General features: G+C 28.8%; 1 non-coding gene across 1 annotated transcript; it reads left to right on the forward strand.

Annotated features, from left to right (window-relative positions):
• The first annotated feature begins 9111 nt into the window (after positions 1–9111).
• On the forward strand, positions 9112–9198 carry TRNAS-GCU (transfer RNA serine (anticodon GCU)). The gene has a single exon. It is a non-coding gene; the product is annotated as a tRNA-Ser (tRNA).
• The last annotated feature ends 2424 nt before the right edge of the window (positions 9199–11622 follow it).

The raw sequence follows: 11622 nt of genomic DNA on the forward strand, positions 1-11622 counted from the left end.
GTATGTCAGCCATATTTTACATTTTGGGTGTGAAGGAGTTCAAATACTATTGTGTTTAGAATTTGTTATGCATCTTGATCAAATATTGTGAATATTGTTATACCAATATCATCATAGACTTTCAATTTTAATTATCTTGAACCTAAAAATATTTTAAGAATTGTAATATTTATTTAATTATGTTATAAAAAATAATTCATTATATAAAAATATTAAACATTTTTATTAGATAATTGGATGACTGCTTACATTCTCTACAAGTGTATTGATTTTTCTCTTTTGTAACTTTCTTTTGGCATCTCTCACATGCAACATAATTTCAACCAAACGTATCATCGATTTCATTGATTGTTGCATGAATTGTGATTCTCATACCTATTTCATGGACATTATCTATGACAAAGATCTTCTATTTTTTGACATTTTCTTATCAAGATCAATGTTGACCGAACTTGAAAAAGATAGTTTTTTTATTTGATGTTGCTCTATTTTTATTCTGCAAAGTAGTTATTTAGAATAAAATTTATAATTTTTTAACTGCATCAATCAAAGAATTAGAACAAACTAATAATTTTGTTTGTTGAATATTACAAAATATGTATAATAAAATAAAATAAAAGAAGAAAGTTCATTTTACCCTATCTTAAACTTTGCAAAATAACGATTTTCTAAGTTGATATAGATCTTTGTACTTGAAGTTGAGTTGATTGACTACTCATATGAAAAACAATTATTAAAAAATAATTGTTAGTAAATTATTAAAATTATTATAGTAAATAAAATATAAAATAAATATTATAAGCAAAAAAAGTATGATATAGACTTAATTGAATTAAAATTATTTATTTATTAAATAAGTGAAATTGAAAACCATACTTAAGATAGTAAAGAAACATCTCAAATAAATAAATAAATATAAAATTATATAAACATGCTAATATAAAAATATAGAGATCGGAAATTATGGATCAATTTTTATTTAAAGATTATATATATATATATATATATATATATATATATATATATATAACATAATATAAAAATTATATTTAGAAAAATAATTTCAATTTCCATAGTGAAATAACATATGACAATCGTTTAATGTAAACATTAAATACAATTTAACCATCTATTTATCTAATTATCCATATTTTTTGGCTGAATTATACATATATATAGAAAAGAAACATATTTTTTAGGAGGTTATGTTTGTCTGCAAAGTAACATTAATAACTTCATTTATGAAATAACCAATTAAAAAGGGAGTTGGAAAATATAATATTTATATTACATTTTATTGTGCAAAGAAATATATATTAATGAATTATACAAAATTATTATTTAAACAAAATTTATAATTAATGATATAGTAAGGATAATATATTTACTCTTTTGGTGTACAATTTTGTTATGTTGTGAGTAACATTGAAGAAGAGAGAAGGAAAGAGAAGTGATAGACCCAAAAGAAGAATTCTCTCCTTCATCCAAAATAATCAATTGTGCTGACATAGCAGCGTAATACTATGGAGTTCAACTTTTATATATTTTAAATAGATAGTCACAATTAAACTTGCATCATTCTCCAAGGAACTTTGAAATACTAAAGATAACTTGCAATGCATCAAACCGCAATATTAAAAACTCGAATAATTAAAACTTTCCCATATAAACAAACTTTCTCAAAAAAACATTTACAAGACATCATCGCATACATCATAAACAATATAAATCTTGTATACAAACAAAACTACACACATTTTGCAAAAGAGATAAATATAAGGCAAGCCTTGGTGACCACCAAAATATATAAAAAAGTATGTGTAATGATAATTGTGCATAAGATAACCTATGGCTAGAGAAAGTGACACCTAGACCGTCAGTGAGAGTGAGACTGAAAGTGATAGTGCTGATACTGGTTTTAGCACCGCGAGAGTGAGACCAATAGTGAGAGTGACACTAAAACCTAGACGATCATGAGCAAGACTGACGACAATGGTTTCAGCGTCACAAGAGTGAGAGTGAGAGTGAGAGTGACAAAGGGTTTGAGGTTGCCAGAAGCGTGAGGGAGATGAGTGAATTGCCAAAAGCACGAAAAATATTATAAATAGGACAATACAATGTCAGTTTTTTTTATAAAAAAAATGATGTTAACATGAGTTGGTTAATATTGGTTTCTGTAAAAATCAATGTTAAAGAAGTCATGAAAACATCGATTTTTGAAAAAATGATGTTAACAAACTAATGTTAACATCGATTTTTTGAAAAATGAATGTTAACAAGGTCATATTATTTACGATTATGCTATTGTGTTTTCATTTACATTGGTTTTATAGAAAACTAATGTTATTCTAACATATGTTAAAAGTAAATTTTCTAGTAGTGCTAGCCTAAGTTCCTGGTAAGATTATCGTTGGGGTCTCCTTCGTGTCCTCCTCCATCAACTCCCAAACTTCCTCTAGGACCTCCTCCTACAACTCGTATGCCTAAAGCATTGCCTCATACGACGTCGCCTCCTTTACATCAGTCTCGCACAATGGAGGACATCCAGTCCCTCAAAGGAAGGTCTGAGTTGCCCTCAATACAATCCTAAGTGACTCAATGGTAGGTTAAGACACCTTGAAAGCATCCTTATCTTCGACCTCTAAATTGGACGGCTCGATTAAAATTATGATTCACTAATTTAATTTCTTAGATTATAAATAATAAAATATGACGTTGAAAGATTTCCATAAAAGTTTAAGGCAAACTACCGTTACACAAGAAAATATAAGTTGTACATATATATATATATATATATATATATATATATATATATATATATACACCAGAGATCAGCGGAACGGATCAAACGGACAGTAAAGAAGTAGGAAACAAATTAAAATAGTTTGAATGTATTTTGCAGGTAAAATAAACAATAAGAAGAATAAAATTAAAAGCTTAAAAATGATAACTAAACATAAAAGAAAATTGAAACTGCGGTAGTCCGCACAGAATCAGTTATGGAGGAAGAAGAAAAGAAACTGAAATGGCAGTAATCAGTAAGGAGGGAGAAGGGAGATAAAAGAAGCAACTTGCAAATTTATTTGATAACAACGAAAGAAAAACTTACAAAGAGTGTTTCCAAGAGCTTCTCTACAATCTATCCGACTATCTCTCTCTCAAAAAGGGTACCTCAACATAGAGTTGAGGCCTCCTTTTATAGAAACTTAGTTTGACTGTAGCTATAGTAACGGTTACAAATACCGAAACTATTTCTACAGTAACAGTGATAACTAAATTAATGTTCATTCAAACAAATACCAAAACAATCATCTTCATTTTGGTAAAAATCATTATCATGATTAGAGGAATTGGTGTCTTCTTTCTTTGAGGAAGAACTCCCTTCTTCTTGGCTTTGGAACTCCCTTCTTCTTGGCTTTGGAGTAATTGCAAAACTTCTTTTAATTTTTTCGTGAAATGTTCCTTGGAGTTAGATTTTGCTAGGAAGGCAGCTAATTGGGACTTCTGATTGAGAAACAAAGAAGTCTCTGGATCAGGTGCTTTCAGGAACGCTAGATGAACTTTAAACCAGATTTTCACCTTATCTGGCTGTGCTTTTGATGTGTCAAATTGATTCCACCACTTGACAAATCCATGTCGCTGAAGGGATGGAAATTTCTTGTTGTTTTCTGTTTTGCAATACCTGTATTGCCAAGAAAATATCCAGGACAAAGTAAAACTGGAAAAATATTTTAAATCTGCTAGAATTTGTGATTCCTGAGAGTTAAAATGCTTGTTGAACCTGCTCAGGGAAAATTTTCGGGATTGGTCCAAAAAAGTACCACCATTGAAGGAACCAATTTGATAAATTATAAATTGTGTTAGTCTTGAAGTAAATAAGCCATGAGTGCTTATATTTGTTGTTTTGATTTCAATACACTTTGGTCAAGGCATCCATATAGTCCCAATAGGTGTATCCTCTTGGATCAAAAGTTATAGAATTTTTTTTGATTTCATTCAAATTGGATCCAAATTGTTTGGGTTGCAGAACTTTTAAAATTTGGATTGTAGAGTGGGTGTTTAAAAGGGGTTCTTTTGAATCTTTGAAATGTTTAATAGAAATTGAGTCTGAATCTATTAAAATGAATTCATAAAAGGTCCTTGTTTTGTTGATTGTTGTTGATTGGATGTGTTGTAGCATAGATTGGATGTTTTCCCTCAATTGGGGTTTTTCTAGTTGGATTTGAATATTACTAAAAGAAACTTCATCTTTTAAAAAGTTGATTTTGCTAACTTCTTTTCTATGAAGTTTATGTTTCTTGCAATTGGTTTAGTAGAGAAATCAAAGGTGATTTTTCTTCCCAAGTGCCAAGTGGTTATTCCTTCCTTGGATATGTGGAGGGGGAACAATGATCTGATGAATGGTGTTCCTAGGATTACTTCATTGTTAAGGTTTTGTACCAGAAGAAAATTTGTTTCAATCCTAAGACCTTGGTCTTCTATGGTTGCACTGGATAGATTATAAATAATCTTTAGTTTTGAGCCACTTGCTGTACTTAATTTCTCCGAGGTTTTCTAAAATAATTTTGTAGGAAATAGTCCTTCTAAAAAACAGTTTGAATTAGCTCTTGTGTCAAATAGAGTCATTGTATCTAAAAGAAAATCATTTATAATGATTCTAATATTAATATAAAACTTTTGGATTTTAATCTTGTTGATTAATCCCATGAACATTTCATCATCTTGACCTTCATCTTTTTCTTCTTTGACCTCATTATCCAAATCACTGTGTTCTTCAAAATGAGAAAGGATGATTTGATGAATTTCTTGTTTGATTACAGAATAACAACTTGAAGAAGGGTTTCCTAATTGAAGCAGAGAAACAATAATGCATACAAGAAAACAAAAAAGAAACTAGAAATAGAGTACTTTCTAGTCCTTCAAACTTGCAATATACGTTGAAGCTAACAGCAAAGAAATCGAAATACGAGGATTAAAGAACTCACCTTTGTTCTTCAAATGCTGTCCTAGTCCTTCCTTATAGCACAAGTTTCTCTACTCTTCCATTCTCTCTCTCTCTAAGAGTCTTTATATACTACTTTTTACCCTCTCTTCTCTAATTTTTCTGTTTGATATTATATATATATTGGACTGCCCCTTCCCTTAAATCGTACAACAAAACTTAAAATGCTGACTTAGCAAGTGTATGTTAGAGCAGAATATTACTATCCAGTATTTTTATTTGTGCCTTCAAGTTTTGGAAAATTAAACATAAAAAATTAAATGATTATTAACTTCATGTTTTTAAAGGTATGTAATATACTTGTTTTAATATATAGAAATAAGATATTAAATAGTGTTGGATTTATTCATAGTTATATAAAATTAACCCACATGTTAAGACTTAAGAACTTTTAACTCAACAAAATATTTCAAAATAAAATTGTTTTAAATATATTTTAGTCCTTTAAATTTAAATTTGGATATCTTTTTTCAATCAACCAAATTTGAAATATTTGTAGTCTTTGGAATTCGCATAATATTCGTTTTAGTCCCTCTACACAATATGAGCAAAACAAAAAAATAAGTATTATTCACAATTTGTTGTGACTTTTCATGATAAAAAATTATTTTTCTATCTTAAATTTTAAAATACAATTTTGACTCTTTAAAACTACTACAAGTCAATAAAAAAAAAGAAATTTTAAAAGTAATTAATGGTTTTTTAATTTTTTTTTTGTTGACTTGGTGATTTTTAATCGTAAAAAAATCATACTATAAAATAAAAAATAGAGTATCAAATACTGATGGTAAAAAATTATCATAAACTATAAATTTTTTATTTTCTGTTTGGCTCAAAGTAAAGATGGACCGAAATGATCAAAGATCATTAGAGACTAAATTAAAAAATAATTTTAAATTTGAAAGATACAAAAGAAAATTACCTAAATTTCAGAAACTAATGATGTCAAAGTAAAGGTAACAGATAAAGTTAAAATAATTTTGACTAATTAATTTACGGACTAAGGCATTTAAAAATATCTTCCTAAAAAAGGCATTTCAAAATATGCTATTGTAATACTAGTATCTAATATTTCATTATATATTTACGAATGTATATAATATATCCAAAATTTCATGTATATTATCGTCTTCATAGTGTCGTGTGACTCAACAGTTGAATTAAATAATTTTACATTTAGTGATGAGCATTTAAAGTTATTATTTTTAAAAAAATCCTATTACAAAAATTTAGTTGTCTTTTCTGTTAGGATCTAACAGGTTTTTAGTTTAATTTTGTACATATATATGGGTGATAAAAAAAATCATCATCTTGCCAAACCAAATGTTGATGAAAGTTTCCTCTGTAATACTCACTCATCCCTCTCTAGCTATTCCCCATTGATGGTTACCCCTCCACCAGACTTCTACAAGCCTAATGTTGTTGAAAGTTTCCTTTATAATACTCAGATTATTTATAGGTTTTGGCGATGAAAACGGCAACTTGATGTTATTAGACAACAACAAAGAATTTGAGTGACTGAGGTTGTGGTTGTCTTTATGTACGATAGACATGAATAGATGGACCAACATTTGTAAGAAAGGCTCAAGATTGATGAATCTTGGGAAAGTGGACATAGACAGAATGACATCTACAAAAGCAGCAAACTAAAGTAGACCTGCTTCCAAATTAGCATTTAAAGCATTCACTAATATATACTTCAATGACGGGAAACTTTTAATGGTTATGACAAAGAAGTAAAAGAACCTATTGAACCATAAGAGAACTCGCAATAAACTTTGAGAGATCACAAGATATATATTTATATTAAAAATACATAAGAAGAACATATATTTTCTATAATATGTAACAATTTGGGATATCCACTTTTGACTTCCAATTTTTGTTATATAATTTTTAAAATTATTTTTTATTAAGTAATCATCGTATTTTTTTACTGCTCATTTCTAATTTTGTATGAATTTGGGTTTGTTCATGAATTTTTAGTTGTCCTTCCAGTTTTGCAAGATGCTGAGCGTAGGCTAGTAGCCATGCCTAGTTAGTTGGTTAATTTGTGCTTTTGATTGGCTGTTGTGACACCTCTAGTGCCATATCTAATATTTGAGGTATTATATGGTGACTTGAGCATGTCAACAGCTAACGAAGTCATTCTAATAATAAAAATATGAAACAGAAGTTTTCAAATATTAAGATCAAACACAGAAATTTTTATTAGTAAATAATCATTTCCATCGTGTATTCAATGATATCTCCTACATTTTACATGATTTTCAATTATGATTTTCATCATGTATACAAACAAAAGTAGCTCATTTATATCGTGACGTTTTTTAAATGATTTTCACTAATATTCTTAACAAGTATTACTTTAGGTTTTCAATTAATGTAATATGAATAATATGGTTAATTTTATAAAATTATTATTCTCTCTCATCTATTTATTAATTAACTTTTCTTGATCTTAATAATGAAAATTTAAGATGATACTTAGTATGGGATGGAAGGAGTATTAATTAAATTTTATTTTAAATAATAAGTGATATTTAAAATTGTTTTTCAATTTTTGATAAATTTTAATTTAAAATAAAACATTCTTTAAAAAGTAGATTAAGATGTGTATTACTATCATTTTTTAAATTTGGCTGAAAGAACAATTTTCAGAATAATATTTTTTTCTATAAGATTTAAAATTACTATTGTGGAAGCCTGCAGACAATAAAATCAAACGTCACGATAAAAATGAGCTACTTTTGTTTGTTACAATAAACTAGAAAAAATATATTCCATGTGTATGGTAATCATTGTACTAACCAATATTTATGAACAATGATAGACGTTAACTTCTAAGGGTCACATGTGTACATTTTACTCAAATTACATAAAAACTCTTTTGATTTGCTTAAAACCATTTCTGTGACACCCACACCCATATCGATGTCATATTTAGTTTTGAAAGCTGAAACCGAGAATTACCCTTGATTACATAATTACACATATGCCCTCTCTATGTTTTTATACATATTACAAATTTAACATCGTGATTTTCAAACATTAGGTACAATAACCCTTTATTGTTTCAGATTTGGATTACTAAGTCATAGATCCACAAGTCCCCAAATTGAATTGTAATATTGATAACTCAGTTGCAACACTAATGAAAATTAAAAACACAATTAAAGAACTAAAAGAAAATAATAAAAAAAATTAAATTTTGAATTCGGGAAAAAGTCTAAAAGAAAAGAAAATTTTAGTATCTTGTTGGTTCTCTTCCCTGATTCTTGTTGCCCAATTGCACGCTATCTTCTCGGTCCAATGGTCAATTTATGTGTGTTGAGCAATTATGTAAAAATGCAATGACATGTGTTTGTTTATACCAGCAAAAGACAAACTGCAATTTCTTTTTAGAATCATTAAAAGTACACATTTATTGTGTCTTTCATTTTATCTATTACATTTCCTATCATATTTATTACTTTCCCTCTTTTAATATTTTCTCTCCATAAATACATTTAAGACTTGTTTGGAGTAACAAAAAGAAAATAATAAAAAAAATTAAATTTTGAATTCGGGAAAAAGTCTAAAAGAAAAAAAAAATTTAGATTTTTTCTTTTAGAAGTCAACCTTTTTTACTCTTGTTCCTTTTCATTTTTTTTTCCAAGCAGACAATTTTTTGTTTGTTATTCATGGTTTTCCCCATCTTTTCTTTCCTTTCCATTCAATTATAGCATGAATATTATTATTTAACTTTTATTTTATTATAGTTATGTTTACTTATTTGAACTCAGTTTTGACCCTACGATGAACAGGCAAACTAAATTGTGCATGGGATTAATTTTGTATTTTTTATTTAAATCTTTTCGGTATCTTAGAAAAATGTAAAATTATTTGAAATGAGTAATTAAGGAATATTTAATAATATTATTAAATTTTATTCTATGATAAGTGTATTAAATAAATAATATTTTATGAAGTAAAATATTTTTTTAGGAAACTAAAAGAGATAAGATAAAAAAATAAGATAGAAAGAGGTCTTTTTTTTCATGCTCCATTTTTTGCTCTTCTTGTTTATGTGATATAACATAAACAAAGTAATTCTATTTTTCAATTGGGGAGAGATGGTTGAGTGGACTAAAGCGTCGGATTGCTAATCCGTTGTACAAATTTTTGTACCGAGGGTTCGAATCCCTCTCTTTCCGTTGATAATTTGATATTTTTTGATGAATTCTTTGTTTTCCTTGTTTGTTTGATTTTTTTTATTTACTAGTTAAAGATTTTAATTTCGCTAATTCGCTTTCTTAATCTTAAAAGTATATATATATATATATATATATATATATATATATATATATATATATATATATAACATAATATAAAAATCCCCTTAGACTTTACTCCAGGAAGGTATAGAATATAAATTTGTTTATTTTGATAGCTTTATCATATGATAAATTTACATCAATAGTACATTAATGACATTCAATATTATATTAATAACAGACATACACAAAAACAAACGGTGATTGCGTGTTTACACTAGTAAAAAAAGATGTTTTAACATCGTTAAATTTAAGTCGATTTTTTAAAAAACGATGTAGAAAATAAGTAATGGCATTTTTGAAATTGAATATAAATTTTTTAAGATGGTCATATAAAACTCGTATTTGATAAAAGTGTTTACGTCGGTGTTTGCAAAACTGTATTTGCTTTTATAATTACTAAGACAGTCTTTACTATTGACCGTCTTTAATTTTAAGTTAAATAATAAATTAAATTTTTATTGCTAGTGGTTGCTCGAATTCCACTTCTCCTTCCATTGTGCTTCTCGTGCCTGCTAGAATTCCACTTCTCTGTCCATTGTGCTTCCCGTGCCCTCAACTTCTTCCCAAAAACTTCAAGAATGATAAGAAGGATTTTCCCAGATCGAGAGATAAACCAAAAGTCCCAAACTCATTTAGGGAAAAACCAGATGGAGAGAACTCCACGGCAAAAATTTTCATAACTCTCAACTCACGGCGCCGAAGAAGGTATTTTCCTCTTGCTTGTATTCATCTTCTTTTTTGTTGAACCTCATCTACCGTAATCAACAGTCGGCGCCTCCATTCATCTTCGACCTTCCAACCACCGTAACACCACCAAATTCGCACGACCACCACCATCCAAACACCACCACTTCCGCATGCTACCACCGTTGACACCACAATCACCCAAACACTATCACAACCGCGCGCCGCCACTGAAATAATGCCAGATCTGTACCCTAAGCCCCCTTCATGCAGCAGATCTATTCCCTAAACCAGGAGTGCGCTCAGTGCCTGCTTCACTTTGCGAATCCGAGCCCGCTACATTTCCTATTCTTGTTAAAGTTTGTTTTATTTGTACAGGTATGGCAAGAAAAATTGGAAGTTAATCCTAGATTCCATTCGTAATTTTAATAAGACGCGTCTTTTTTTTTTTTTTGCTACCATTCCTACTTTTTTTTTGCTTTCAGCCTACTTGGACTTGCTCCGCTAGCTGAACGTGTTAGCTTCCTGACTGAGTAAGTTTGCATGTCATCTCCTAACTCTATAGACTCACTACAATTTTATATATGTTTATAACTTGTTTTTTAATTCTTAGTACTCAAAAACTTCAAGGCAAATTGCATATTTCACCGGCCCAACAGGTACTATAGAACCAAAATTCATTATGCACAGAGATTTACTTTGCATATTATAGTGTATGGTAAAAAAAAATTAACCAATTTGGTTTTTGGATTGTGTGGATGTTAATTCAGTTGGAGGACTTCTGAATGCAACATGTGCAAATGCAACCGAGATGATCATAGCATGATTAGCACTTCACCAGAACAAAGTTCATGTTGTGAAGTTGTCCCTGTTGGGTTCCATTCTCTAAAACCTTCTCTTGGTTCTTGGCAGTGCACTCCTCTATGGTGGTTTAGCCAATCTTAAGAGAGAACAAAAATATGACAGAGTATGTATCAATTCCTAATAGTTTGTTCAAATTTAAAAAATAAATATAATATGCACAAAAAACATTACCCTGTCATTTAATTATAAATTTTCATGTTTGTTAAATTTTTTTAAAGTTAGTTAATGTTATTTTTTATTTTTGTAATTTTAATTTGGTCAAAACTTAGATATGCAGGTCAGTGTGGATATGATATTGAAACAGTATGATGACAATCTGAGATTGTAATTTCAAAGTTTATTGTTGTCTGTTTGTGGTCTTTTTGTTGGATTTGTGGTGCCTATGTTTTAGAGTAGGATGGTAATCTCCACACAAAGTTTGGCATTTGTGTTTCTTGGTTCTATATATGGAATATGTAGGTTGATGGGAGAGAAATTTTGAGTTGATATATTAATTTTTTGTTTCATTCCCTCCCTTGTTTTCTCTGCTTTAGGAAGATATTATTTTGTATTCTTAATTTTTCACATGCCTTCTTTAAGACAAACATCTTGGTAGCGGGCACGTTTGGAATTTGATACATATAGTTGAATTGAATCTGGACTGGTTACATGAATTTGCAATTGAATGTGGACTGGTTACATGTAAATATGAAAAATTTAGTTTTAATCTCTTGATAGTGTGTGTATTATATTTATATAGACCCACAGGCAAGA

This window comes from Glycine max, unplaced genomic scaffold, assembly GCF_000004515.6.
Source record: "Glycine max cultivar Williams 82 unplaced genomic scaffold, Glycine_max_v4.0 scaffold_58, whole genome shotgun sequence".
NCBI lineage: Eukaryota > Viridiplantae > Streptophyta > Magnoliopsida > Fabales > Fabaceae > Glycine > Glycine max.